The following is a 19,042-nucleotide window of genomic DNA, read 5'->3' as shown; positions in this document are numbered from 1 at the left end:
GTTTACGCATTATCATTAGGCCTACCAAGTATTGTATGTCCTATAATCTCTTATGTATGACATGGATCTTTACCATGATTGTGCAAGCCAAAAAATATCATTTCAATACCCCAAACATGCGTTAAAAAAAGACCATGTTTTACACATGCAACCTCAAGTTTAGACATATAATTTAATTTTCCCTAAACCCTCATGCACGGGAAAAATCAAGCCGTCACCAATGGTTATGACAAGGGCCTTTTAGGGTGCACACCAGTAAATAACCCCACTGACTTTCTGTACAGACAGGGGCCGGAAAACAACTCAGTTCTTCAAAACTTCCCTTTCTGCAAGCAGAAGGTCAGATGCGACATCCATTGTAAAAATTAATAATGGATTTCAGGATTTTTTTTCCAGAAATATTGTAAAAAGTTCAACCTATAACCCATACAGCTAACGCCACCTCACAAACAGCTTGGTGTTTCTGAAATGTAACACATTTTGAAAGTCGTCATAAAAAAGTCGGATCCTGCTAAATTTACACAGACAATCTAATTTACAGGCCTAAATGATGATTAAATATGAATCAGGGCCTAATAGTAGGCATGTCCACTAAAAATTGAAGTACTTTTAAATTGATTCAGACCTAACTTATTGGATGGGAATTGATGAAAGAAACATTTTGGCGTTTAAATAATCTTAATCGGACGTTTCATTCCAGAGATATGGCCTTTCGAGTGTCACGGTTTTATATAGGGCTGCTAGAACATGTTAAAAAGTTAAAGTCCAAAAAGGAATACTAACAGAAAGTGCAACTTTAAGGTACTTTTTCTTAATGTATTTATTAACTATCTTATCTGGAACATTATATTTGCTTATAACAACATGAAAATAAGATCATCCTGAAAATTTAATCGATTTTGTTGACATACAACAAAAACTATAAGACCTCAAAACCCATGGTTTGTTTGTTGAAACCTCAAGCATGATCATAGATGGCCGCCATGGAAAATATCTCCATAGAGGAGATGAACAATAAGTGCATTATTTCAAATGAAAAGCGGTAGTCTTAAACATTGTTCAATCTTTTAAGGTCAGCACATTTTATCTTCAAAAATTATTATATTTCATCATGGCATAAGTTTGGTAACATTAATCACTACCAATTTTGAGAAATTTGCTCCAACTCAAAGATTATCTTTACTACATTGAGCAATACACTGTGTGCATGGAAGCCATGATGGTCCCCGGTTTTTATACTCCCTATGAAATGGACATGGTAGTGAGAAGTGCACGGGAAGTGCATGATTTGAGATGGGCATGGTAGGCTTAAACATTCTTAAATTTCTTAACATCCTACACATTTTGTCTTCATAAATAGTTAAATTTTATGAGTATATGTAAGTTTGCTTGTCTGATTCACTCCAAATTCGGAGATAATTGCGTTTGAACACCTGATGCACGGAATGGTGTCACTTCAACCTGTTGTAGTTCTCATCTCATTAAATTTTTCATTAAAAAAAAGTTGATCTCTTCATGCAGGAAGGTCCTCTCTATTTACTGACCAAACAGGAAAAAGTTTGGTGAATGTTTTCTGGTGGAATCAGGAATTTCTTGAAACACCCTGATATAGGCCTACATTTGGATCAAAACAAGTATGTACGCCATTTAACATGCCTGGGATTTCTTGTATCGATCAGTTTCTCCATAGACAATACGTGTGTGAGTGCACGCACACAGTAAATGAAAAATCGTTCTAGTGGAAACTGTATTGAGAGTGGGCATCCCTACTAATAGTTGCCTTTTAAGCCTTTTCTAATGTATTACATTAAGGGGGTACTACACCACCGGCCAATTTTGTGCCTATTTTTGCATTTTTCTCGAAAATTATAGCGCATTGGGGACAAGTAAGATATGTATATTATAGGGGCAAGGACTACAACTACTGCACTGAAAATTCAGCAACTCAAGGCAAGTAGTTATTGATTTATTGATCAAATATTGGTTTTCCCTCATTTTTGACTCTAACTCCACAACTGTTGTCTGTGCTGAAATAAAATTTCAAGTGCAGTAGTTGTAGTCCTTGCCCCTATAATATACATATCTTACTTGTCACCAGGGTGCTATAATTTTTGAGAAAAATGCAAAAATAGGCACAAAATTGGGCAGGGGTGTAGTACCCCCTTAAGTCATATTGCACATTTCCTCGTTTCAAATACTGTTTTTTCCCTTCCCAGGGTGTAGCTAGACTTCTCCGTACTCCACTTGCCAATTGTGCTTCTGGCTATTGCATTTAAGCTTAAAACTCTGATTATTATTTGTGCACAATTGATAGATTTTCACATCTAATCTTTTCAGTCACCAGACGCCCTCTGTTTGTTAGCTTCCCAAGTGGACTACTGACTTTGGATTGCGGATAACTTTTTAACACGGGATTCTATGGAGAGTTAGGCCAATTTCTGGCCTAACTAAAATTGGTCATGATGTAATGCATCTTTAAATGAATCTGGCTTGTGATTGGTCCGCCAGATATCGTTATTGATTGAACAAATTCATCAGGATCGGTAGAGTAAACTAGTAAACCAGAGTTCGTAGTATCTGATCCAAGAAAATGCACTTACTGTGTATGCGTTTCAACAACCACTGTTGTCTTTGTCAACACTTGATGAGGAGTGACTGCAATCTACTGACAACCAACGCTAGAGGATATGTAAAATCAGGCGGTTTTTGGCGATTTTAGCCATTACGCCCCCCCCCCACCGCATAAATCTATAAGCCCCTCTGAGCCCCCCTCCTGAGACGCTATTGCAAAATCAATGGAGAGAAACTATACTACCTTGTTTCTTAATAAAATGTAACAGGGTACATCAGGCAACTATGAGAGCCAAAAAGGCCTCAAACTGAGCAAAGAAAGACATTAATTTTCACGTGCATTTCAACCAAGACGCTTCATTAGTGGTGTTCGCCCTTAATGTCATATTATCATGACCGTTTTATTTTGTTTTATGTTAAGGGCTGGGGTATGAACGTTTGGACAGTATTTATTGTGGGACATTAGAGCACATCAGACATATCGAATTGCATTCTGAATACTAAGAATGTCCTGATATCAAATAATTTTGATTTTTTGAAATTCGCAATGTAATACACATTTTATGACAAATCATTAAAAATTGATATTTTTGATATATAACAGTCCTCGAAGTAAATTTTATAAATTTAATGATACATTCTTGTATATGTAGCTGGGAGGAAAGGCCGACGATCAATTGAAAATTTTGACCTTTCAGTATTGAAGATATGGATTTCCCCCAAAAAAAAAATAGGTCTTTTGGGAAATAAAATCCATATCTTCAATATGAAAGGTCAACATTTTCAATTGATCGTCGGCTTTTCCTCCCAGCTACATACACTTTAAGAATATGTCATTAGATTTATAAAATTTACTTCGAGGACTGTTAGGTAAATTGGGGTAAATGGAGCGCTTAAGCAATTAATCACTTTCTGTGGTCAGGGGGGTATCCATATATGATTTTTGTTTGTTTCAATAAGTAGATAATATGTTTTTACAACTTGTTTTAACAGATAAACTCCCATTTTATGGCTTTGTTTCTTATATCGGTCCAAATACATGCATGGTCATGGTGTTCCAGTTACCCCAACAAATTGGGGTAAATGGAACGGTGGGATGGGTAATTGGAACAAGGGGCATTACTTGCAAGGAGCCTATATTCATAGCTATATTTACATTGAAAAGACATCAGAATATTTTATTTAACATATATTTTGTGACTAAACAAAAGATTAACAAAAATAATTTTGTTTTCATGTTTTTTTATAAACATGGTAAAATACCACGTAAAAATACACTTTCTCTCGGTTCATAACAGAAAAAAGTAGTTTTCAGATTTTTAAAAAATCAATAGGAGGCCTAATCTACCATGAATTAGTTATTTGTAGTATATAATTTCATAATAATTAAACCAATTAGTAAAAAAATATTAACATGTTATATATATTTGAAGTCAGTCAACTGTGTTCCATTTACCCCAAGTGGATCTGTTGTGGGGTAAATGGAACACCAAACTAATTAATTAGCTAATTAGCATATTAATTTGCATAATTTCATCATTAAAATCTGCTATTTTATTGTTTTAAACATTTATGTTATTGTAGATAACAAACATGTTGCCAATATTATAAGACAACTCTCAGCACAACATTCAAATATTTAGGAATCATGTACCCTTAAATTAGTAATGTTCACTGAACCATAGCACCACTTCATGGTCAGTGACAACATTTGAGATTTTCTTCCACTCAAATACCGAGTAAACCCACGCTTGGGGTATGAAACGAAAGCAGAACGTATATGCGTTGGGGTAAATGGAACACCGGTATGATGTTGCCCAATTTTTTTCTTGATTGAGGGAATTGTATTCTCAGCGTTCCATTTACCCCACCGTTCCATTTACCCCAATTTACCCTATATATCAAAAATTTGAAAAATATCAAATTTTAATAATTTGTCATAAAATTTGCATTATATCGTGAATTTCAAAAAATGAAAATTATTTGATATGAGAAAGACATTTAGCGTGTTTCTATTGAGTCCCCTGCATTTTACCGGTAAAACTGTTCGCCGTCAAATAGCGGTGAAAGGCGGATAACGGTCAGTTTCCATTGCACGTTGTTTACCGGTAAACACTCGATGAACAGCGTCAATTGACACACCTTTAAAGCACACTTAAAGTTTGCCGGCGAAAGGTCGTGCACTGGGGTCAATCCGGGTCAATCGCATAAAGCATTGTGGATTTTAATATTGTAGTATTTTCTTAATTGTTTGGCTAAAAATGAGGGAGCAAACATCATGAACATGAGAAAAGAGGACTGAAGAATAATGTTTTTTATTAGCGTTTTCATTCGTTCTCGTACATCAAATTACGCCATTGGGAAACCCCCCTCAGTGATATCGACGTGAGTACTCAGTATTCAGTATTGTTGCAGCATAAAAAAAATAGGTCTTGGAATTTCATCTTTCACAGTTTAATTTCAGTTAATTCTTTTTAGCGAATAGTAATTTAACATCGACAACATAATATTAAATTCATGAAATCTTTCTAATTTTCTGAAGCACACACCGCCGCGGATCCGAGTTGATTTCTATTTTTTTTTTCGCATGCACAGCTGGATTCATCCGCTGATGTTGTTGTTGTTGTTGTTTTATTTCATGGCTTTTACTAGGGTCATAAATCATAACTCATGTTAAATATTTAGCATAATATGTATAATGCAGGGATAATGCATTATGAATATTTCTTCCATTTACTTTATTTATAGCAAGTGAGTCAAATATTTGTATGTGATTAGGCCTAAGAATTTTTGCGAACGGAATGGTATCTCGATGGTAAATAAGCTAGCTCATGATGCAGAGGTCAATTTCGCGACTCAACTTCCGTTTTCTTCCCTGTATGCGCATTCAATCGGAACGGAGTGAGTTTCTATTGAGCGTTTATCGGTAAGCGCCCCCGCTATTTTCCTTCCTCAAGAAGGAACGTTACCGTAAAAACTCGCCCCTGTTTACCGGTAAATAGCGGGGAAGGTCAGTTTCTATTGAGCAGAAATAATCCCTTTACCGTCTTTTTACCGGTAAACGGTCCCAATAGAAACACGCCTATTCTTCGTATTCAGAATGCAATTCGATATGTCTGATGTGCTCTCATTAAACAAAAAAAATACTGTCGAAACGCTCAAAACGCTCATTCCAGATCCCTTAAGTATATGTCATATTACATGTTTCACATTTGTACGATTTTAAATAATTCTTTATCATGTTTATAGGACATGCTCTGTTATATTTTTATATCCTCTTTTCATTCTTGAAAAGATAGATCATGCTTTTTATTTCACCCATTGGGTATTTCTTTATTAATTTGTTTTTATATGGCGATTTCAAGTGGGATAATAATTCCTGGATGACGTAAGCATAATGTTGATAGATTTAAATATCATTATAAATAGGCACTTAATAATAATGATATTGAAATAAATTGATAAATAGATAAATTAATAGATAAATAAATAAAAGATATATAAGCCTAGATAAATAATAAATAAATGATAAACTAGGAGTAAATTGCAAACATTTTAATGTTTGCAATTTTAATGTTTAAAAATATCTTAGAGCAAATGAGCATTTAATAAGTTTTTGCGACAAATATTTTGCCCCTTCTTGTACGTTTTATCATTATTTTATCTTTTACTAATTTTTTTTGGGACATGCTCGCTTATTTATTTTTTATGTGTTCCTCTTATCATTTGTGAAGTATTTCTTTATTTTTGTTTTAGTACAAGTGATCACTGAGTATGTTTAACTGTGGAAATATCGGTAGATAAGGTGTTTTTTTTATTTCACCCTTGAGTATTATTTATAAGTGTATCAACATACATTTCACATGTCATGATTTTTCATTGTTTTATTTTAAAGCAATTCTTTATTGGGGTGCATGCTCTCATATATTAGGTGTTTTTTTTTCATGTTCCTCTTGTCATTCTTGATAGATGGCTGTTTATTTATGTCGCGTGTTAAGTATTTTTTTAATTTTTGGTGAAGTGTATAATTATCATCAGACACATGTCACATTTTTATGTATGATTTTGCATTATTTAATTTCAAATTATATAATTTTTTAAACGTACTAACGTAGTTCTTTATTTTTGTTTCTGTGAATATCATCCGAAAAGTAGGCCTCCTGCACATTATGATTTTGCCTTGCTTTATTTAACTCTTTACTGGGGTGCATGCTCTCTGTTTTTTTTTTCATGTTCCTCTTATCATTATTGACAAGATAGCACCTGCTGTACGCTGTTTATTTATTTCGCCCTAAATTATTTCTTTACTTGTGTTTTTAGATTTTGAAGTTTATATCATGATAGCACACGCTATGTTTATATACCCTTTATATAACCCGACATTTAAACGTTTTCTGACCACTTTGTCTAACCTTTGGCGAATGATGTCGAAAACGTTTTGTGTTTCATACCACATTCTTTTTTATTTGAAAATCCAGCAAGTCCTATTTTTTTCCGTGCCAAAAAAGATAATGAGAAAATATGTTAAAATAGAATGCAATATTCGTTTCTTCCATAAACATGATCAATATCCTAGCATTGTCGCACCCCTCCATAACCCCATGCACCATATAGCGACGGCCCCTGTATCCTATATGAATATACGGGTTGGAATTTTCGATATTTGTCACACGTTAGAGGGGAGGGGGGAGGGGGTTAGCCTTCTAACGAAAGGACTTTCGTTTATAGGGCTTCATCGAACTTTTGGGTTGTTCCCTTATGTATGATTGTTCATTATCTAATCTTAAAATATATAATTCTTTAAAATTATTTCTTTTTTTCTGTTTCAGTGAATATCATCCGAAAAGTAGGCCTCTACACATTATGATTTTCCTTGTTTTATTTAAACTCTTTATTGAGGTACATGCTCCTCTTATCGTTATTGACAAGTCATCACATGCTGTACGCTGTTTATTTATTTCGCCCTCATTTTCTTTACTTTTATTTTTAGATCTTTAGTTCTTTATTTTTGTTTCTGTGAATATCATCCGAAAAGTAGGCCTTCTGCACATTATGATTTTTCCTTGCTTTATTTAACTCTTTACTGGGGTGCATGCTCTCTGCTGGTTTTTTCATGTTCCTCTTATCATTATTGACAAGATAGCACCTGCTGTACGCTGTTTATTTATTTCGCCCTAAATTATTTCTTTACTTTTGTTTTTAGATTTTGAAGTTGATATCATGATATCACACGCTATGTTTTATACCAACCGCATTGTCTGGTTAAAGACAGTTCTTGTTTTAAATGTCAACATTCAGTTCGTTCACCTCACAATGCGGTGCGATGTTATATAACTGTATATATTGCAGGGTTACCAAACCCGCGATGTAATAGGCCTAGGTCAATAGGATGAGTTTTGAAGATTTTCCTCGCGACAATTTCCTGTCCTATAGACACCAATTGATGGTTAAGAAAAATATTGCATGACTTCTCAACATTGGCTTACGCGACTTCTGGTAGTTTTTTATCTCATAGAAACCAACGGTTGATAAAAAAAAATATTGGGCGACTTTTCAATGATTTGACCGCGGTTTGCCCTCATTTGTTTGGCAACCGTGGTCTGTGTTAAGTGAATAGGCCTATATTTCGGTAAGAAAATAATTATCATAGACCATGTAGACAGAACGGACAATAGTCATAGGCGCTCTCCTCCATTTTGAGAAATATACTTTTACACACACACTACATTTATAATTAAAATGATCAGCCTTAAAGTTTTACCTTTTGAGTTGTTCGATCCAACCCTAAGTGGATGAAATATAAATCAACCCATCTTGCCCTGAGTGGTCATCGTAGTTGTTATATGGAATACGAGCTGTCTGTAGCTACAAAATTGTCTGCAAATCGGCTTTTGCCGGGCCTCTTTTTCGGCGCTTTTTCTCATTAAATTAGGGTCCCGTTCAAATAAAAAATAAACTGGTGTCTAGATGTAATCACAGTTAACACACCAGGAAAATTATAGAATATACAACAACCTAGTTACACCTGTAGACTGCGAACAAACATGCACCTGGCCAGACCTGGCCGTAAAACAAAGTGTTCTCCCTACGGATACCCTTAAGGGTCACACAATTATATTACCCAAAGTGTTCCGTAATATCCTATTCTAACCAACATGGTTTGATGAAATACAGTTCTGATGCAACCTGCTAATGAATGTACCAAGCAGTAATATTAATTCATAACCTCATTAATATATGCAGCAAGTGCGATCCAATCACAGATAATGACTTTAAATATGCGGACGCATAAATGCAGGTCATTGAAAAAGTATAATGACCGCGTCTCGTGACGTAGCTAAAAATACGCTCTACAATGACCGCGTTACTTGACGTGTTACGCGTTCGAACAATTTACGCGGACGCTGGCCGCCGTAGTTGGACATCGCATGATTGCGTGCTAGTGTGATAGGTCGCTAGCGGTATTTCCTTGATGGGCTATTCGATTTTTTTCAGGGAAAACAACAGATAAGGTTAAAATTGTGTTCTGTTTTCAAATTAAAATAAGAAAATGTGACGTAAATTGAATTTAAAAAAGTGAAAAGTGACGGTTATGAATGAGGTTTGACTTTGCATCAGTTATTTTTCGGGTATTGTGAAATATCTAAACATTGTGCTTTAGACCTCGGAATATCCCTCGGGGCTGCGCCCCTCGAGATATTCCTCGGTTCCAAAGCACAATCTTTAGATATTACACAATACCCTCAAAACAATTGATGCGCAGTCATTAACCTCTAAGTATTACATGTATGTTGTTTTAATGTTTCAGGCAGTTTGATCCACTGATATATCTGCAGTTGGAAACAAATACAAGTAGAACCAGGACAAAGACAGAAGCCAGTGAGGATTGTGGTCTGGTAGTAATTGCTGTTCCACTCAAGGACATCTGCTAGAATTGACTTTTATGGTGGGTTTGAGATGTACACACATCTTTGTATGTTGTTGGGTTAATCTGAAATTCAATGTATATATAAATACAATTGCAAGTAGATATGGCAATGAAACATTTGAAACCATTTTCTTGTGCATTTTGCCAACTCAAGTATTATTCTTTGGAGAACTTGAAAACACATGTTAACAGACATTTTATTAAATATGTGCGGGCTCGTAGATACAAAAGTATGTTTTGCCAGAAAATCTTGTCAAACACTGGTGAGCTGAAAAGACATGTGAATAACCACAGGATCCTATGGTACCAATGTAATGACTGCTTGAACATCAAAGAGACACTGAATCAGTGTGATTATTGTGGGAAAGTGTTTGCTTATAAAAGTGATCTGATGCACCACATCAAAACTCACACCAAAGAGAAACCGTATCAGTGCAAGTACTGTCAGAACCGCTTTATAACAAATGGCCATCTCAAAAGACACATCGGAACTCACACCAAAGAGAAACCGTATCAGTGTGAATATTGTCAGAAGTGTTTTACTGCAAATAATAGCCTTGTGAACCATATCAGAACTCACACCAAAGAAAAACCCTTTCAGTGTGAGCACTGTCAGAAATGTTTTACTCTCAAGGGTAACCTTGTGAAACACATCAAGTCTCACACTGGGGAGAAACCCTTTCAGTGTGAGTACTGTCAGAAATGTTTTGCCCAAAAAATTAACCTTTTGTCCCACATTGAAACTCACACCATAGAAAAATTGAAACCCTATCGGTGTGAGATTTGTCACAAATGTTTTGCTCGAAAGCAGAGCCTTGTGAACCACATCAGAACTCACACAAAAGAGAAACCTTTTCAGTGTGAGCACTGTCAGAAATGTTTTACTCTGAAGGGTAACCTTGTGCAACACATCAAGTCTCACACTGGGGAGAAACCCTTTAAGTGTGCATACTGTCAGAAATGTTTTACTCTCAAGGGTAACCTTGTTCAACACATCAAGTCTCACACTGGGGAGAAATCCTTTCAGTGTGAGCACTGTCAGAAATGTTTTACTCACAAAGGTGACCTTGTGCGCCACATCAGAACTCATACTGGAGAGAAACCCTTTAAGTGTGAGTATTGTCTGAAATGTTTTGCTAGAAAAATTAATCTTTTACAACATTATGAAATATATACCAAATAATTTCCTTGGCTAGTATTTGCTCTGAGGGAGAGAGGTAATTTGAAAATCCACATCAACTCACACCAACTACATGTACCCTTTTATGATAATACTCACATTGATACTTTTTCCACTTTAAAAGTGTGTGACCAAATGTTCAGCCTCATCCTTCCCAATTACTCCAATGCAGATTTGGAATTGGGTGAAAGTTGATATTTTTCTCATAACTCCATGCAGTGTTGTGAAATGTTGGGCCTGAAATGCATTTTGTTTATGCGGTATGAACAAAAACATGGTTGTGGGGTGGTACACCAACGTGAAAGTCGTCCATTGTTCATTGGGCCACTGTGATAGAATCCAAACAGACAAAGCAATTGAAACCAAAACACAATGTTTTATAATCAGATGACCACTTTTAATGTTTCCACAGTTCAAATTATGTGATCCACGTTTCGGCAAAAACTTCAGGGTGGGGTGGGGGCTGGGGGTGTTCATGTACATGAGAGTTGATGTTTTTTCATGTTAATTATATATGCGTTGATATATACATGTGCCTTTAGAAAATAAGTTAGGGTAAAAAATCAGATTAAAGTTAAATGTTACAGCATCCATCCTTGGAGAGATGTTTTCAGTGTTCAGATGTTAGCAAAGTTAACTATGCTACAGCTATGTTAGGGGTCATCCATCATTTTCGGTATCTTCGCTTACGCACAAAGCGTGCATAACTTTTTACCCCCCTCCCCCTGGAGTTATGCACAAATAAAATGGCGTAAAAATTTCCCATGAGTACTACTGATAAATAGATATCCAAATACTCTGTACTGGTGTATACGAAGTTCTAAACAAGTTTAGAACTGTTCTAAACTTGACAGACGGCAAACCCGCTAAAAATCCACTAATAATTATGGTAAGGTAGATTTGTTAAACCCTGGATTAATGTTTTACTGATTGTTTTGAAAAATATTGAGAAACATCCTTTCTTAAACCATATTTTCATGAAAACATGAGCCATCAATAAATCAAAATGCAGCCAGAATCTAGACTAATATGACTGACAATGCACCTCAAATTAGTTGCACATCCTAGTCTTATTTCCAACAGAAACCTCTCGGTATCACATCAAAGGGGGAAAATATTATTGGTATAATGTATAACTTTAGGCTTCATGTCTTTTATCACCTAATAGTGACAATCTACATACATTCAACAGTTTCAGGATGGACGTCCCTTTGCTTCCATTGATCATCCTCCAGGATAGGAAACGCTCTTTATGTAGGCTTCATGTCTTTTATCACCTAATAGTGACAATCTACATACATTCAACAGTTTCAGGATGGACGCCCCTTTGCTTCCATTGATCATCCTCCAGGATAGGAAACGCTCTTTATGTAGGCATATAGTATGAAATTAATTAAGCAGATATGACCGCTGTGCATAATAGACTCAAAATTAAATATTGAAGAGAAAATCGCTGTTGGCATTCCGTATTATAATAATGTTACGGTATAACAAATTGAAACAATTTATTAGATTGATTGGTTATTAAGATATGAACAAAATATTGGAAAATACCATAAATGTTCACTTTTTTCCCTAAAATAAATCGCCATTTTTATTACGCACACACACCAAAATATTTTACCCCCTTTCCCCCTCTTACACATGCTTTGTGCATAACTTAAAATGGTGAAAATTATGGATGGTCCCTTAGGGAAGTTGACTAGGCTATAGTTATGTTATGACAGTTGAATAGGCTACAGTTATGTTTGGAAATTTGACTAGCCCAAACTAGGCTACAGTTATGTTATGAAAGTTGACTAGGCTACAGCTATGTTTGGAAATTTGACTAGCCCAAACTAGGCTACAGTTATGTTATGAAAGTTGACTAGGCTACAGCTATGTTTGGAAATTTGACTAGCCCAAACTAGGCTACAGCTATGTTATGAAAGTTGACTAGGCTACAGCTATGTTTGGAAATATGACTAGCCATGAAAGTTGACTAGGCTACAGCTATGTTTGGAAATTTGACTAGCCCAAACTAGGCTACAGTTATGTTATGAAAGTTGACTAGGCAACAGCTATGTTTGGAAATTTGACTAGCCCAAACTAGGCTACAGTTATGTTATGAAAGTTGACTAGGCTACAGCTATGTTTGGAAATTTGATTAGCCCAAACTAGGCTACAGTTATGTTATGAAAATTGACTAGGCTACAGCTATGTTTAGAAGTTTGATTAGCCCAAACTAGGCTACAGTTATGTTATGAAAGTTGACTAGGCTACAGCTATTTTTAGAAGTTTGATTAGCCCAAACTACAACTCTGGCGGAAATTCGTTGCCACACCAGCACGTTCTGGTGTTAAAAGCACGCAATTGAAGCTAAATATGTGATAGTTCCGTATTATTTTGTATAATAGTTGCAAATGCACATTCAGATTACACTTGCCCCTTCCCCACCCCCCATTTTCCAATGTTGGGAGACTGTAATGTAGAAATGATGACGATTTTGTCCAAATCAACATTGCAATAGGGGAGCGGGGAAGGATGTTGGCCAATTAACGCTCAGGTGTGGCAACCTTTTTCGCCAAGGTTGTAGGCTACAGTTCTGTTATGAAAGTTGACTAGGCTACAGCTATGTTTAGAAGTTTGATTAGCCCAAACTAGGCTACAGTTCTGTTATGAAAGTTGACTAGGCTACAGCTATGTTTAGAAGTTTGATTAGCCCAAACTAGGCTCCAGTTATGTTATGAAAGTTGACTAGGCTACAGCTATGTTTAGAAGTTTGATTAGCCCAAACTAGGCTACAGTTATGTTATGAAAGTTGACTAGGCTACAGCTGTTTAGAAGTTTGATTAGCCCAAACTAGGCTACAGTTATGTTATGAAAGTTGACTAGGCTACAGCTATGTTTAGAAGTTTGATTAGCCCAAACTAGGCTCCAGTTATGTTATGAAAGTTGACTAGGCTACAGCTATGTTTAGAAGTTTTATTAGCCCAAACTAGGCTGAATCTCTGTTGAAAATGTTAATTTTCTAGAAATAAATGTCAATTTGAACATCGTGTTGAAACGTACGTCATTTATTTGTCTTTGTGTTATTAAAGACAATGCTATATGAACTTATTACTTTACTTTAAATTTATATACACATTCAGCTATGTGGCACACTGGTTGCATAGCCCTAAGTACATACACAAATAGGGCAAATACATGTAGGTCATGGGGCCCCACAGTCTTAAGGTGGTACTACACCCCTCAATAAATTTGTGTCTATTTTTTCTCAAAAACTAATAACGAAAGTTATGTATATATTATAGGGGCAAGGAATCCAATTACTACACTGGAATTTCAGTGACCCAATACAAGCGGTTTGTTATTTATGATTGGAAATAAGGTACAGCTAGGATGTACCTTGTTTACTATCATTATATACTTAACCGCTTCTCTTGAGTCACTGAAATTACAGTGTAGTAATTGGATTCCTTGCACCAATAATATACATAACCTTTGTAACCAGTGTGTTATTATTTTTTTGAGAAAAATGCAAAAATAGTCACAAATGTACCACAGGGGTGTAGTACCCCCTTAAATGATAAAAATAAGTGGCGTCCCATGGCCCATATGTGGACTGGTACACTTACAGTGTAGGCATATAAACTTTCACTTTTAGTATGAAACTGTGCAAGCAGTAATGTAGGTATAATTGGATTGAACTAAAGGGTTACTGTGCATTTTCTCTACCCGCTGCAAAATAGTGTGTGCATGCCTATGAATTGAACTCCTTACTATTGTCCCCCCTGGCTATTTTGCTGTCAGGGCCCTTTAAATCCGCCATTGCTTAGGTGATATATAATTATGATAGCCAACTATCGCCTAAAGTGGTATATGAAGTCAGAGTGGCAACTTCAGGTGTTTTAACATAAAAATGTTGTTAAAACAACATTTTTATGTTTTCTTTTTATGTTCAGAATATTTAAATTCAAATTCAGGGGAGATTGAATCAAAAGTTAGCTTCACCATCAGTTGCCAAGTATCATCTAAATCAACATTTGTTTTTGCTGTTTAAATCCTACTTACAGCGCAAAATCTTATACTGTCTTTTCACCCGGCCACATGCATGATGGTTGGGTAAAGCCAGTGGCGTAACTTTGGGCCAGGGTGCCCGGGCGAAAGTGAATCAGGTGCCCCTGAACACGGATGTGCATAATCCGACGTGTAGGACAGTGGCGTAGCTAGGGGTACATAATGGACACCCTCCCCAATTTTTAAATTCAAATTCAGTGGAGAGCCTACTATAAGCCCAAAATCTTATACTGTCCTTAATTCACCCGGCCACATGCATGGTTGGGTAAAGTGATCGAGCCACTGCTTTATAGCAGCTGCACTAGCGTAGTTTGTCGCTCATAGTATAAATGGTTTTGTTTGTGATATGAATGAGTTTTCATGATGGTAACTTAATACATTTTTGTAAAACAAAATAGTCTTTAGCCTTATTTTAATATTTTTCATGATTTTAATGTTGTTATTCTTTGCGAATTATGACATTTTCTGATAATTTGAAGCTGAAATAGTGAGGTTAAATTAAAGAAAGCCACTGAGTCGCTTAACCGTGGAGCTCTATGGGTGAATTGGCCAATAAAACCTGGAATCCCTGGAAACTCTAAACTCGCAAGATATTTTAGTACACCATTGGGCATTACAATCATGCAAAAATTCAGAAATTAAAAAAAAAGGGTTTTGATATGGAGCAAATCATACATTATGGCTTTACCTGACTATGCAAGTAAATATCAGGTGGTCACTCGATGCGACTTGCTACACACCCACATCCAAAATTGGGAGCTTTTGAAACAAGAATGGTCTTTAAAATAGACAACGTTCACGGATCAGGTGTATTTAATCAACTTTCAATTTTCATATCATAACCTACTCTGCACTAATTTGACAAAAGTGATTTGAGGCATAATGATACATACACCCGACTCTGGAAATATATATATTTTAAATATCAGTTTGCATATAGGTTTTTAAGCCAGGGAACAAATTTGGCATTTTTAGCACTTTGATTTATTATTCTTGGTGTTCTACAGGTCCAGATCGACAAATTCTGTGTCTATATCACATCCATGATGTCAAACAAGATATTGCTTTAAAACAAATACCACTCTCATATTGCAGATAAAGTCTTGATAAGATAATTAATAAATGAACACAGTGGGACATCATGAGCACAGGCCCGTACGCAGGGGGGGTGCAGTGGGTGCGATCGCACCTCCCCAAATTTGCAAAGTATACAAAAAGTAGCGAGCAAAAAAATCATTTTTTTACGCTTTTTTGGTCAAAAATGGTCCAAATTTGGGGAAGAAAGTCCACTTTCCACAAAATTGCCCCCCCTTGGAAAAAAGTCCACTTTTTCAAAATCAGCACCCCCCCAAAAAAAATCCTGCGTACGGGCCTGCATGAGCAGTAAACCGGCTTTTAGATATATCCCGTGTATATTTCCTATGCTCAGCGACCGCCCTAAAGTAAATAATTGTAATATAACCTTGCTCACCAATCAGTTAAGCATATTATAATCATGTGATGGCTGCATGGTCGTATGCCAACTGCAAGCATGCTTAAAAAAGGGCTAAAAAAGGTCCTAGCAACCACTGTCTCATTACAAGATTAGATGGGGTAAATAGTCTTTGTCATGTGTGGCAGGATTAGGAAAAGGCATACTAACGATGAGATACCAGGAATTATTTCCTGGCCTCTTAAAGGGGAATATTGGAAGGTTATCTTTCCCTGGGAAAGATCTGACAGCAGACCAGATCATGGCCAGAGGGTAACATGAGTAGGTTTCTTTCTCCTTGAAGGCATGAATAGTCTTGCATATATGGGCTAAATTTCCCCTAGGCCATCCAATATGCCATGAACTAATAGGACTACAACTGGTATCTACTGGTCAGTTTATACTCCTATTTCCACATCTGTTATTTTTAAGTGCGCCTTTAACCACAGGGTTGGTGGGCTACATTAGCTATTCAAGACACGGAGTATATGTAAGGGATAAACTGTGCATATGAGGTGTGCAGGTTCAAGAGCCTGTGAACAAAAACAACACACATTAGGGGTACATGACAGCCAAAAGCAGAGATTACTGGTTGCCTTCGAAGTTTAAATAGTGAGTGGGAAATTAATGGTTTCCTTCTATAGCCATATAATGACTTATCTTTTGTATGAGATATTGAAAGTTATAACATGCTGAAATGCTACTCTTTTCTTTTGGTGTCAACCTAAACCCTATCATAACCATCCAAGCCTCCCCCTTCCCCACCAGTCACACTTGAGCAACATTACATTATTCATCATTGTTTGGTGAAATTACATTACCCTGATGAAAGATTATAATTAATATAATAGATTCTATAGTACATTGGAGCATTGGAAAAAAGGCTAAAGTTCATTGGACCTTAACTAGGTCCGAAAGGGTAACGGATTTAAGTATTATTGATCTTCTCCTAACTGCATATAATGTGGAGTTAGTGAGCACATCAATTGATGTCAATTCCTGGATGTACAAAAATAAAGGTTACTCCAAACAGTTGTGGAAAGTATATAGCATATTTACAATACCTGAACTTGCTGTGATCAGAAGCCATTGCAATAATGCACAGGGAAATCAGATACATGGGTTTGTGGACTTCATTCAGCCACAGACCCTAGAGGCTGTGATCACGGTTTGGAATTAAGCTCTTCATATACAACACCTGCAACAACTTGCAATAAGGAGAAGTCAATACACACTCACCGTTCATATTCATGTTCATACACATGTACTTAGGCTGTTAGGCACAGGAATTTTTCAGGGCAAAAATTATGAGATGTTTACCACCTGAATTTTTCATTAAAATAATTGTGATTTAATCGTTTGCTGTCTTTTTATTTTGCTAATTTTGATCGTCCAATACATATATTAGTTAGGACTAGGATTAGCTGGAATCATTTCATTTTATTGAAATGTCAATCTGGTCTCACTTCATGAATGGAAAGCCATAATGTCACATGTGATTTGCTCCACAGCGACACCCTGAATTTTTCTTGAATTTCTACTTTTTGCATGATTGTAATGCCAAAATACCATGTGAAAGACTATAAGCCTGAAGTGCTTTAATTATAGTAAAATTTAAGATTTTATATTAAATCTGGAGATCTCTGGTTTTATTCAGAGTTCACTGATCGAGTGCTTGTTAAGACGTCTCATGTGACATATATATTATGTGTATTTAAGCTATTCGTCATATGTGATCGTACAGACGAATGAGCCGTAAATGTCCTCAATTGTATTCGAGTTACAGTGTAAAATGGGCATGAAGGTCGTATTCATTGGTACCTCAATTTGGTGCTACGTGTACCTCATTTAATGAGATACACGTAGCACCAAATTGAAATACCTATGAATATGACCTTCATGCCCATTTTACACTGTAACTCGGAATACAATTGAGGACATTTACGGCTCATTTGTGCTGTACGGTCACATATGTCTTATAATATATACCCCCGCTGCGTGATGCTCTGTGCAATATAATGTGCTGCAACTCTGTTTATGCACTAGCTGTCATTATTAATTTTTTTGGGAAACAAAGAGCAATATTGTAACATTGCATTTTCTGAAGAGGACGCCTCAATGTTTGTCAAATTCTGCTTTAAAATATAAAGGGTGCAAATTACCCTGCATACAACTCTTAGGGCTGTGCAATAAATATGCCCCCCGGGGGATTATGGGGGTAAAATTTCCAAACGGCTCGCCAAAAATCGCTTGCCCCCTCCCTTTCGGCCTGCCAAAAAACCTTGCGCATGCCAAATTTTTGAGATCCCAATTTACAAACCTTAAATGGTCTATACACCTGTTGCGAGCGCAGCGAGCAGGGAAATTTGCATATTTAAGCGTTTCCGTACTGTTTTCCTAAGCCTTTTTAGAGCGTTTTATTTAAAGGGCACCCAATGAATGTGTGCCAAAAATCACTTGCCCCCTCTCGGCTTGTGAAAAATTGCTTGCCCCCCTTTTGGCTCTCCAAAAATTTCTTGCCCCCCCAATTTTACCCTCCCCCAGGGCTCATAATTATTGCACAGCCCCTTAATCTAACAAATGTGACCTAATTAAATTTCAGTTCTGTTTCAATTTGCTAAGGGATGCAGCAAGCAATGTAATATCAAGCATTATGTTGTTTTAATGTTTCAGGTAGTTTGATTCCCTGATATACATATATCTGCAGTTGAACATCAACAAAAGGAGAGGCTTGACTGATACAGGATTGTGGTCTGGGAGTACTTGCTGTTCCACTCAAGGACATCTTTGCTAGCATTGACTTCCATGGTGGGTTTGTGGTGTACACACATCT

At 36.3% G+C, this 19,042-nt stretch overlaps 1 protein-coding gene across 7 annotated transcripts in view; it reads left to right on the top strand.

The window, feature by feature from the left end:
• LOC140157181 (uncharacterized) overlaps window positions 1–19,042 on the top strand; it is a 130,591-nt gene that overhangs the window by 53,229 nt on the left and 58,320 nt on the right. For 4 of the 7 annotated variants that reach the window (XR_011859644.1, XM_072180289.1, XM_072180284.1 and 1 more), the window contains 2 exons: window positions 9,380–9,517; window positions 18,883–19,017. The exons of 1 other annotated variant lie outside the window; for it this stretch is intronic. The gene's annotated coding sequence lies outside the window, so the exon portion shown is untranslated. The remainder of the gene's footprint in view (window positions 1–9,379; window positions 9,518–18,882; window positions 19,018–19,042) is intronic. 2 more of the 7 variants (XM_072180285.1, XM_072180286.1) reach the window with 2 other exon arrangements.

The sequence above is a fragment of the Amphiura filiformis genome, chromosome 7 (assembly GCF_039555335.1).
Source record: "Amphiura filiformis chromosome 7, Afil_fr2py, whole genome shotgun sequence".
In the NCBI taxonomy this organism is placed as follows: domain Eukaryota; kingdom Metazoa; phylum Echinodermata; class Ophiuroidea; order Amphilepidida; family Amphiuridae; genus Amphiura; species Amphiura filiformis.
This window is presented reverse-complemented; position numbering and strand designations above follow the sequence as displayed.